General features: G+C 47.1%; 1 protein-coding gene across 2 annotated transcripts in view; it reads left to right on the forward strand.

The window, feature by feature from the left end:
- Positions 1-12,680, forward strand: part of RPS6KA5 (ribosomal protein S6 kinase A5) — a 1,757,411-nt gene that overhangs the window by 587,003 nt on the left and 1,157,728 nt on the right. Inside the window, exon 1 of one of the 2 annotated variants that reach the window (XM_069637450.1) lies at positions 1,956-1,972. The exons of the other annotated variant lie outside the window; for it this stretch is intronic. The gene's annotated coding sequence lies outside the window, so the exon portion shown is untranslated. Of the gene's footprint in view, positions 1-1,955; positions 1,973-12,680 lie in introns of those variants that run through there. 2 annotated transcript variants of the gene reach the window in all.

Consider the following 12,680-nt stretch of genomic DNA (forward strand, 5'->3'; position numbering starts at 1 on the left):
GTATCTTACTATTTCTGTCCTACCTAATCTTTTTCAATCCATATTACCTTGGACTGTTCATGGCCCTAATCATTGGGATTAAAGATGGTACAAATCCCCGGATTTTCCATCGCTTCCATCGGCCCCCTTTCCAAAGAATGCTTCTTTTAACAGACCTAATTTGCTCCTGCAAACACAGCTACACTTAACAGCCTCACACACACACATTCAAAGCATTGACCTGTAACTACAAAAATGGCATTCACGTATTGTTTTGAAATTAAATAGAAAAAAACTTTTAATATTTAACATAATAGAATAATAGAAAACGACTGTCAATTAAACTTTTGAACCTGTGCTCCTGCTTTTTTTACTGGTCCACTGCATCAGTAGAAAAATCCTTGTACATCACAAAGCACAGATGAAGTATAAGAACATTTATTTTCAGCATCTACCACTCACGGCTCTGATGCAATACTGATACTATAAATGCTGCCCTTGCTACGCCAGCTTCCACCATTGCTGGCTGGTTATGACATTTACTGTCGCCAATATAGGTTTCATCAATTTATTTGAATATTAAGCTATCCTTACTTTTTTTTTTTACATAAGACTGTCAGTTATTTCTTTTATATGATCTGATTGCATTGTAATGTCGATTCAGCTTTATGCTGAACTGGTCCTTTCAACCTGGTGGAGCCTTCCTTGATTTTGTATGGCTTTGAGTGTACTTTACTGTGAAGACTTTGTTAAAGACTGGAACTTTAAAAAGGCTTCCATACATTTCTTTTCCGTTGTATGCCAGAGTTTGGACTAGCTAATGGGCTTTGTCCAGCTGCCTGTATTAAACTGGATTCTTTCATCAAGGCATATTGGGCCCCCGGTAGTTTCCTAATGGAAAGCATACAGGCACTCCCTTTCTTAGTCTTAGTACATACTGTATGTTTAGTACTTTATTGCTTTTGCATCAAGGTAATAATTGTATGGCCATGTCTTGCAGGTAGTGCCTTCTTTTGTATTATGACAAATAGAGCAGTGCCTCCAAGCTCATGTTAACTACATGTGTTCGGTCCTGCTCTGCATGTTGGTGCATCATCTGCTTCTGCAGAATATACATCTTGGCACTAGCAGATCAAGAAACTGCCTTTAAGTCTGGAATCTGGTGTTTTTAAAATTCCAAGCTGTTACACATTTTAAGCATACAGGATTCTTTGATTACCTGGATGATTGCTTAGCCAACACCTTGTCGTTAGGAGACTGGTACTACAGAGCATCAAGCCATCTGTTCTATTGATACTTTGATCTACATACATGAAAAGAACCAAATAATTCAAATCTTGTTAAACCATCTTATACTTTCCCATGTGGCACCTACTTGTCCTATTACGCAACAGAAAAATAAAGCAAACAGTGTAGATTGATTGAATATATGGCAGGCCAAAAAAACACTCACCCTATTTCAGTTCAAACATTTCCTGAAACAAGTACCAAGTGTTAAAGTGACAACCCTACTCAACTATGGATTTGGTTAAAGCCACAAAAGAGTCCTTTCTATGAAATTCGATGCTTGTCTCATATTCCATGATTGTTTAGTTTGCGCTTGACATGAAGTTTGCCTCTCCTCAGTCACTAGTTGCCTATTTAACTAACCCACCCTTTTATTTGAACTTTATTTTGTGTTTTCAGTTTTGTAAGCCAATCCTTTTTTCGAACAGGCAATGTTTTCTTCACCCATAGTCTTTCCAGATATGGATTTTGCTTGGCAAAGGAAAATCATTTAAAACTATTGTACAATTGTTAAGTTTCAATAATGATTCAAGTACCACATTAACTGTGATTTCTTCCCAAATACCTCAGACTTTGTAATTATATGCAGATACGTTTCTCACTCTTTCATACATCCCCAACATTTATCACTTTCCTATATCTTTTTTCCATAGATTTTAAATATGGCCAGTGAAATCTCAAATCGTTTGCTGCCCCAGTCCAACATGTATGTATTGGCTTCAGAATATCCAAAATAATTTTTCTGTTCTGATGTTGTAACCCAAGTCTGGGTGCCAGACGCTTATTCAAGAGGCATGGGAAGAATCCTACGGATCCCACACTGAAACCTTGCCTAACGTCTCCTCCCAGGTGGCATGGGGAAGAAGGCAGACTCTTCCTGCACCCAACATTGGGGGTGGTGTACTGCGGTAGGACCACCTGGGAGGACACAGTACCCATGGTGGTGAGGAGATTCTGTGGGATGAGACACAGTATTTTTCCTCTGACAGGAATATTCTTCCGAATTTACCTAAAGATATCATGGCCTATTGTCATTTTAATATCTTTAAACCTCATATTAGATCCTAGGTTGTGAACTCCTAAGGTTTTAAAATCGGAGCACACTATACCAAAAAGAAATGTTTTGGTACCCCAAACTAAGCACCCTCCTCAATCCTAAGGGTACACTGTAAAGGATTATGAAAATGTTTCTTCTCTAAACCATCTTCCTCTGTAAAAGCTAAATCTCACAGCCCTTCTTAAAAAGTCTTAAAGGAATTAAATTTACCCTTACAAGTAATTCAGAAGTAGAAAAATCTAACTTTGTTGGAAAGAACTACATGTCCCAGAATCCTAAAGGTACTGAGACGAGGAGGAGGGCTGAAGAGGCATGTAGATGTAATAGTCCAAACATTGAGCCTAGTAGCCATTGCATTAGTCAGTCAATTAAGGCTAATAACCCACACCCGAAGCCTATTACTAAACCTCCGAGGCACAAAAGGCCCACTCAGGAAAGCCGGAGTAGAATGAGCTGGAATGCTGGCAGTAGCAGAGGAGACGCACAAGGCTGGCAAATTACAAGGAAGTGGGAGCACCGAAGGGATGCCGGAATATGGAGAAAACAGATTTCACCTGCAAGTTCTGAGAGTCATTTCCTACCAAAACCTGAACTGAGGAGGCTGAGTTTTCCCCTTGTGAGCCTTGTTGCTATGTATGCAGAGCCGTGAACGTGCAGGAGACTACGGCCAGAAGCAGAAGGCAAGCCTACGACTCAGGAGGAAAAGGACTCCCAGTTCAAGTGGCCGGACAAAAGACACCCTTGCTGGAGAAGGGTGTGGGTCCCAAGTGAGCCAGAAGTAGTAGAAGTGGTTGAGGAAGTCGGGAATGCAGTGCAACATGCAAAAGCAGTGTTTATGAAGCCGGTGAGTGAAGCAGGGCGTTCAGATACAATGCGCAAGCATTGCCGGTAACTGTAGCCTGCTCCTAAGTGACTTGCATATTGTTTAAAGCGAGTAAAAGCTGTTCGGTATATTTGAAGTCTTGTTAAAAATTGAATTGTAGCACTTGCGCTTATCGTGAAAGCTATAACAATCACGTGAGAAGCTAAAGGCATTTAAATACATTGTTGAACTCTTTAAAACCTGTTGCTGACTGAGTGGTTGCATGTCCTTAATTGAGAAGAAGGAATGCTTGCTAGGCCATTACCAAATTCCTAACATTGACATTATACAAGTTACAAGTAACAAAGAGTGAAAACGACATCAAAAGAAGGTTGTGTGCTGTGGAAAACCTGAGGGCTTTTCCCTCTCTACTCTGAGGGGATCTTCTGCACAGATGGCCAGGGGGAGGGCCAGCGCTATTGGATCCCGACCCTTGGGTTGGATGAGCGAGGGAGGATCACCCAAAGTGCACCAAAGTGAATTGTTCTGCTGGCAACGCTGCCTCGTTGCTACACGGCTCCATGTACACGAGGAAGCACCGTTGACCGACTCCGTGGAAACGTGGCTGAACGTTTACGAGCCAGCTGGATTCTACATTACAAGTAATATTCTGGACTGAACTCTTATTCAAATTGTACTTCATACATTATTTCCAACTCATGGCTGAACTCTTCTTTGTACTAGGTTGCTGTGCTCTTCTGGCTCCTCCCACTATTCTCCCATCAGCCCTAGATCTCTTACGTGCTCATGCACCAGCGCACGCCAAAGTGTACTGTTCTGCTGTTCGGCTGGTCTCTGGTCTTATTGAATTTAGCAGTATACTACAAGTGCGTTTTTTCTTGCTTCATATACACCTATCAGTCAGTCAAGTTTCATTTTTCGGGTTGTTTTATTGGAATCACACTCTTATCCCTATTGTTGGTTATAAATTGCTGTGCCTCACTATAAATCATGTGAGTTGCTGTTTGCTTATAAGTTATTATTTCCAACAGGCGGCAAGATACTCCAATAATGCAGATGAACATGTAACTGCTTGCCCTCTAAAGACATTTAGAAATATTAGACTGACCTGTAACACTAAGAAAACTAAGCTTGGAGTATTGCCTTTGGGTTTCACGCATTGTGACAAAAGCATACGATTGTATTTACTTAGTGTACCATTGGAAGCATTAACCGAAGGTCGGCATCTGACATACCAAAGTACTTCTGCTGCTATACCATTTCTTGATGTCTACAGTAGGAGTAATTGCGAACATACCTATTAAATTTAACCCTTTCCCAAAAATACGTTTGTAAGTACCTGTGCTGTAGTGGAACAGATCAACCTTACTACCGTGGCAGCGGAACTCTGTAGCAGTAAGTGCTTTGTAGAGCCCCCTGCCTCTGGCTTTAGACTAACTGAAGACGATTCAAATTCTGTCACTGATATGCCTTATTCTACAGGTGTGGAGGACTTGCTCTATAAAATTGAAAGTCAGATTGGAAATCCGAAGGTCGATGGTATCCCTGCCCACTGCTCTGCTGCTCCTGTAATTGTTAATCAGTTGCACGCCTGTGCACAGGTTCACCAACCTTTTTCTGCAATCCAGGACATCACCTTATATTCATTGCATGAAATGCTTGACTTGGAGAAATCATCATTGCAGACTCTACTGAACAATGATGATTTCCCTTTGAGGAGATCCTGTTCCCTCAATGCCATTGACCTAATTAATGATTTCAATAATGACCGTAAGTCTGACATTTCTATGCTGGCACCAGTGGTGATAGCTGAGCTAGGGAAACGTGCTAGGTTATTCCTAGGCCCAATCACCCCTATGTCACGACGCTCTAGTGATATTGATGACATCAGTCTATACTCGGAGAAAAATAAATTTGTCAACCCCCCCCCCCAGGTCAACCTTAGCATCTATCATACTTAGAAAAGGTGAGCCCAAAACATGACTTTATTCCACTTCCCTATGTGTCAGCACCAAATGTTCACGGCTCCTTAGGGTCCTTGGAATGTTCCTTTGGTAATCCATTGCCAGTCGATAATAAACAAAGTCGTCTCCAAAGGGCATCGACGAACAAGAGATTCCATCGAATCCTAATCTCTCCTCCACTCCTGAGAATTATGATTCTCATACTTTTCCAGTAATCATACGTATTTTAAATTTACTTGATAAAGGTCACAATGTCACACACCTCGAGATAAGGGATATTAAATTTGCCATATTAGACATACTCCCCAAAATGAACAGTCTTAAAGGGTTTATTATGGCTAGAGAAACATGTAGATCTGCAGCTTCTGAATTATGTCCCCCAAATACCATGTGCAGATCTGTGTACTCGCAAACAACTCAGACAATAAGGGGAAACAAAGCTTGCCAGACACCAGTAGATGAGTCAGAAACCTCATGTAGTGATTCCGGCGACTTGGTGTGCATGGGTGCTGCTCCTGGTTCTAGCACGAACTTTGCCAAAAATCATATGTTAGAACTTCAGCAAAGTGTCAAACTTATATCTAGTGAAGTCAATGAAATAGAATTGACACTACAGTACCTGTGTATACTTGGACACAGTGGCAGACACATTTTGCTTGTTGCATCACCATTTAAGAAGAGGTTCACTCAGGAGTTGTAATCGCCCAATCGACATAATTTTTTGACCATATATCCACAGATAACATTTTTTCTTTCAATCAATATTACCTTGGATTGCCAGACATTTACAACTGTGAAGCGCACGGGTACACAGCCGCTATCTCTTGATAATCTAATCAGTCTATAGATCACCCAATTGCCTTAGTGGCACTAAATCAAAACATTCACCCCTTTGTGACATCAACATGTCACAGCTATGCCATGCCCTTTGTTACGACGTCACTGCACGAAAAACATCCTATGAACGTAATGTATTGACGAGTCCATGTAAATAGCAGGACTCCTCTGCGATCAATAAATATCAGTCAGCCCTTTCTCCTTCACAACATTATACTCCTACGTCCCATCCCCTTTCCTCCATCCTTGTGGGTGTCCCCCAACATGGGGACTGTATCAGAACTTTTAGTGCAAAATATTGAGCTTCCCCTTTAAATTTAGTGTAGCGTGTGGGGGCGCGGCCCCAGGCGTAGGAAATGCCCCTGAGGCCTCGCCCTCCGGCACCTCCCCTCAGTCCCTTTATCAGCACGGACTGTCGGACCTGGTAGTTAGGCGTGGAGACTTTTTCAATTTTCCATGTACTTCCAGTTCTTTGTTTTTTTAATCTTCTTCACCTCTCTTTGGTGTCTTGCCTCGCCCAGCGCATGCCGGCTCCAGGAAGCTTCATGAGATGCGCATCCTGCGATAGTTCATTCACGGCCTCGGGCCCCCATGCGCTCCGTCTTGTGTGCGTGGTGCCCGACCAACGCTGGGACGCGTGCGCTGCTTGCAGTGCTCTTAGTCACCGGGCCTTGAAGGACTTTCCCACTGGAGGCAGATCTTCCATTCTTCTCCTCTAGATCATCTAGTTCGTCTGCAGGACTCCACATCAAGACGAGGTAGGCCCTTTGTTTAGCAGGGCTCCTCGGCACACAGACACATTCCTGGGGGTTTCCACTGTGAAGGGGACCTTGGATTCTTTTTCTGGCATACCCAAGGCTGTTAAGGCTACAGATTCCCAACTCGAGGGGCCCAGGGGCTCTTGGAGAGACAATCCAGTTTTTCATGCTCTTCGGCCCCAGCGGACAAGGGATCATCGTGTTATACCTCCAAGAGTCAGTTTGAAGCACAATCGAAATAAGACTACCAGCTAAGGGTGCCCAGCCTACCAGAGCCACCTCTGATGTAGTTGTGCAGGGCAATTCGGCTACCGGCCAGCGGGCTGAGGGCTCTGAGCCTACCAGAGTCCTCTCTGAGATAGACGCTTCTGATTCAGGTTCTAGGGCCATGGAGTGCCCTTCCATGCATGGCCAAGCCACTACGTGGCGAGGGACCTTGGCACCCTCCCTCCCACGGCGTGGTGCAAGGCCTAAAGATGGCAGACAAGCACGCGGCAGATCCTGCCTGCAAGGCCGGTGGCAATCTTGGATTCGGATTCAGGCCCTCTACCACGTCCTTCGCACGCAGAGTGGGCCCTGCAAGAAGGTTCCAGTCTCCTTCCTTCCGGAAACGGCCGGTGGACCCTATGGTGCAGCGGGATGGTTTCTGCAGGGTTGCATCTACCCCTTGCATCGCTATGGCTACACACCCCAGGCTCCTAGAGATGGCCCTCGCAATCCAGCGGCATACAAGGATTGCATCTTCGAGCGCTTCCTCCTCCTCATGCGCTCCCCACAGATGATGGGGCTCCTCAAGCACATCGTGAAGGAGGTGATCCCACAGGTTGTGCCTCCACCTCTGGGCCCTCCTCGGGTTCCTCTGGCGCAGCCAGTGCCGCTGTCAGTTTCTCCTCCGGTCCATGCCCTGCTGGTACTTCAGAGCCCTCCTCCTGTACCACCTACGCCCACCGTTGCTGATGGATCCATAGTTATCTTCGGGTCTGGATCAGGGGAGGACCCCTCAGGCTCTGGTATCCCAGCACCCAGACACCCCTCCGTCTGGGGAAAGGGGGTGGGGGGACGATGACGGCGACAACAACGCCCAGGACGAGAGCCTTTCGCCTCAGTAGAGGCCTTTCATGACAGTCTTCAGGGCCTTACAGGGTTCTTGGGGGTGCCTCAGCCAGAGCAGGCCCCACAGGAGTCTGGTGTTGGCAAAGATGCTGGCGTGGCCTGCCAAGAGCCGTTTGAGCATTTCCCTCCATAAAAGATGTCCTGCAGGTGGAGGGAAAGGTCTAGGAGAAGCCCATGGCCAACGTCCAGATAAACAAGAAGTTGGACAGCCAGTTCAGGCTTTTGGATGGGGAGCCAGTCCTCCTGTGCACTTACCCCAAGCCGCACTCTTCAGTGGTGGCGGCAGCAGGTTCTTTATATTCCAAACAGTCATCTTTGTCTTTCTAAGCAGGGGCCTCCTCCAATTGTCTTTCCAAAGAGGACCAGTCCCTTGAGTCTTTTGGCAAGCGTTGCTACCTTACTCTGGGCTGCATTGACGGCAGGCTGATGCCTTCCTAACTATGGCAGACCAGAAGGTGTGGTGAGATCATGGAGTTCCTGTCCGACCTCCCTCTGGAGAGACATGTCTCCTTCAAGGCCGGCGTGGCAGAGTCTTGGCAATTGCTCAGGACCTCATGGACTCTTCGGTCTCCCACATCGACACAGCCAGCAGAGAGCTGTGCCTGGGGGTCGAGCTGAGGCGCACAGCGTGGATGCATGCCGCTTAATTCTTATCAGATGTGCAGGTGAGAACACTGGATCTTCCATTTGAGGGGTTGGATCTTTTTAATTTGTCCGCTGATGACAAGCTTACAAAAAAGACCTCTATGCAGTCTGCTAAGTTCTTGGCCATCCTGACTAAACCAGGGCAAAAGTATTTCCCTCAGTCCCAGGGCAGGAACGACTTCAAACAGTGCTTTTAGCAGCTCCAAGGAGTTTCGGGACCACAGTGCACAGAGGCCTGACGTGTCCTCCAGCGACCACAGGAGGAAACCAGCAGAGGACATTGCATGGTTTTTTCTGCTCCCCCCCCCCCTCCTCCGCTCCTGCTTCAGATGCCAAAAAGCAATGACGTAACAGTCAGGGAACACAGCTCGCCTGTAGGGGGCCGGTTGGCTCTCTTTCAGGGCAGCTGGAAGCATTGTTTCAAGAGTACTTGGATCCTTTCTATAGACTCCACAGGCTTCAGTCTTCCTCTACCTTTTCCCTCTACCTTCCTCTCCTCTGATTCAGATAGGGTACCCAGCCCTTTTCCTCAGTCAGATGGGGCTCTGGCTTCTACACCAGGATTTTTGTGATACCCAAGAACAACCAGGCTGACATGATGGGTAGTTCTGGACTTGTCATCCCTCAACTTATCTTTACCGCTCAAACGCTTCAAGATGATTACTCCGGCGCTTCAGGGATTGGATGTGTTCCCTATATGTCACGGATGCGTACATTCATATTCCCATCTAACAGCCGCATCGGAAATTTCTGCGGTTTGCGATTGTCGTACCACTTGCAGTGCAGGGTGCTGCCCTTCAGCCTCAACTCTGCCTCTTGTGTGTTCACGAAACTGATGAATGCAGTGGCTGGACTCCTCAGCTTGGAGGGCCATCACTTGAACCCTCATTTGGACGACTGGCTGGTGAGGGCCAGCTAACCTTAGGGGGCGGTGCACTCCTGCCAATGACTGCTAGTCGTTCTTCACCAGCTGGAGTTTTCCCTCAACCAGCGGAAGTCACAGCTGACTCCCGCCCAGGAGTTACTTGGAGCACGCTGGGACATGGCTGTGCAGTGCGTGTTTCCCACGCCTGAGAGGCTCCAGCCCTCCACAAGGCTTCCTGGCCAATCTGACTTCCTCTGTATGGTGGTTCCAGCACCTTCTTGAACTGATTGCGTCTTCCGTGCTCACTGTGCAGCACGCCTGCCTCAAGATGAGGCACCTCAACCTCCACCTGGCGGCCAATTGGGACCAGGAGAAGGGGACGCAGTTGGACAGGATTCCAATTCCCCTGTCACTCCTCCCGGAACTTCACTGTTGGCTGCTGGACTGCAATGTGGCAGTGCGAGCCCCCTTTACCCTACCAGAGCCCACTCTAGTGGTGACAACGGATTCCTCAAATCGGGCTGGGGGGCTATTCTGGAGGGCTTCTCGATTCATGGCACATGGTCCATGGTGGAAGCCCTCCTGCATATTAACCTGCTTGAGCTCAGGGCAGTGGCCCAGCTCTCAGGGTTTTTCTGCCACTCATCCAGGGCAAGGCGGTTCTGGTCAGGGCCAACAACTCCACGACAATGCTTTACTTGAACAAGCAGGGTGGCCTTCGTTCCCCCCCTCCTGTGCATGGAGGCGGTGTCAATCTGGGAATGGGCCCTGCCAGAGGGGCTATGGATTTCCTCAGTCCATCTCCCAGGGGACAGCAATGCGGAGGAGGACCAGTTCAACACCTACAAGTGGGAGTTGCATATCAACTCTTTGTTGCCACTTTTCCAGAGATGGGGGTTTCCGGATCTGGACTTATTTGCATCTCCTCTGAATTCCAAGTGCCCCTGGTTTGCTTCGTGGGCAGGACTAGGTCAGCGGTCTCTAGGGGACGCGTTCCAGTTCTGCTGGCACAGCCGTAGGTGCTATGTGGTTTCTCCTCAGTTGCTCCAGTGGACCCTCTGACAATTTTCGGGCGTCAGTGGGCTCATAGGGGCCTGTCCATCTTCTGATCCCCAGAAGGGGCTTCCTGGTGCAGCAGGGCGGGGCAGTGGAGCCCCCAGACCCAGCCAGACTGGCCCTAGCGGCCTGGTTCCTGACCAGCTGAGACTGCACCACGCTCAGTTTTCGGACGACAACTGCATCATTATACAGGAGGCCAGAAGTCCAACTATGCGATGTCAGTACAAGAGTAAGCAGACTAGATATTACCACTGGGCCCGCAACAAAGGACCGGACCCCTTACCTGCTCCCTGGACGACCTGCTAGATTTTTCCACACATCTGGCTCATTCCAGCGTTCTGGTCGATACTTGCTGCACCTTTCTGGTGGCCATTGGGGCCTACAAGAATTCCCCAGAGCGCATTTTTTCAGCTACCAACCCAGTGGTTAAGGCCCACCTAAAGGGGTTGTCCAGGCTCTTCTCTCCGGTACATAGGCAGCATTCGGTTTGAGACCTTAATGTGGTTCTTGCGGCCTTGCAGCGCAAGCCCTTCGAAAGCAATGGCCTTGGTGGACATCTGGCTGGTGACACTGAAAACAGTTTTATTGGTGGCGCTCACTTCTGCGCACAGGGTCAGTGAGCTGCAGGCTCTGTCATCAAGCCAGCCCTTCACCATGTTTCTTAACGACAAGGTCCTCTTGCGCACTCATCCAAACCTTTTGCACAAGGTGGTCTCTCCATTCCATTTAAATCGGGAAATCTGCCTCCCAGTGTTCTTTCCGAACCCGCAGTCGGAGGCAGAAAAGGTTTTCAATTCTTTGGACCACAAGAGAGTTCTTAAGTTCTATCACTTTTGGATGAAATCCTTCAGGAAGTCTGAGGTGTTCATCACCTTTGGGGGCACGACCCAGGCTTCCAAAGCTTCTATTGCCCGCTGAATGGTCCAGGCCATCTCAGAGGTGTACACGACTATGGGCAAGGTGGCTCCTGCAGGAATCCATGCCTGTGTGTTCAGGGCTAAAGCTACGGCTGTTGCCTTTCAGAGACCTGCTTTGTGGGATGTCATCAGCAGGGCGGCTACTTGGGCCACTCAGTCTGCGTTCTATAAGTACTATTCCCTGGATACCAGCTACAGGCGAAATGCAGAGTTCGTTCAGGCGGTTCTGAAGAATTTTTTTGCTGCTTCTTAAGTATGAGGCAGGTTGTTGCAGCTCCACCCAATGATCTTGTTCGGTTTAATCACCCACTAGGCTGGAGGAAAGGGGACAGGACGTATGAATAATTAAAGTTCCTCACTGTAGTGACTAGAGTACTCATGGTCTTACGCCTGGGCCCGCGCTATACTAAATTTAATGGGGAAGCCCAAGTTTTCGCTGCCAAAGGATATGGTACCGTCCCCATGTTGGGGGACACTCGCAAGGATGGAGGAAAGGGGACTATGGAATATGAGTACTCTAGTCACTACAGTGAGTAACATTAATTAGTTTCTCCTGCCTTTGTGTCTGTCAATTTAATTTCTGTCCTTTCTTCTCATTCTTTTTGCTCTGTTCAGCTTTCAACTAATACACATACAACACAAAAAGGTGCTTGCACTACTTCAAATGACTTTTCTCCTCATGTGCTTGCAATTTCCATTATTCCATAATTGAAAAATGTGTTTGCTAACCCAGATATAAAACTTTTCTTAGATCATCAGTTAACACTGCACAAGTATTACGTTTGATTAACGGTGGGGTGCTGCTAGGGATGGTGTACCAGGTTAGCCTGAAGTCTGGGTAGATTAACACTAAGTAAAACAATTACACCATGCGCAACTCCCTCTTAGTTGAAAACATTTATGAGTGATTGTAAGGAACGCATAGTGGCAATAGTAAGACAGACACAAGGGATCACAGTTCAAAGGTGTTTATTGAACTTCCACAAGGGTGCGATAAACGCCTATCTAAATCTACAGATGGGAGCAAGCTACAACCATCAAATAATAATAATGCAGCCCTAGTGTGGAGTCTTGTCAAAATAAAAGGGCCTATACTAAAAAACCTATTGCCAAACGGTACCTCTAATTTACAAATAATGTGGGGTGTAATGTTCATGAAAAAGAAAAGTGTTCACAAAATATGTCAGGATGTTCGGGCCGTTTGCCTCCCTTCTCCACGTTTTCAGCACGGAGCAAGGTCACTCGAGCAAAGCACACACTCTGGCTTCTGCGGCACAAGGATACAGTTCTATTTTCCCAGTTCAGGACCTTCTGTCATGATCTCTGCTTCCAAAAGATCAGGACTTGGCCGACTCCCTTGGAAGCAGACCCATAAC

Source organism: Ambystoma mexicanum, chromosome 14 (assembly GCF_040938575.1).
Source record: "Ambystoma mexicanum isolate Mex_15411 chromosome 14, UKY_AmexF1_1, whole genome shotgun sequence".
Taxonomy (NCBI): domain Eukaryota; kingdom Metazoa; phylum Chordata; class Amphibia; order Caudata; family Ambystomatidae; genus Ambystoma; species Ambystoma mexicanum.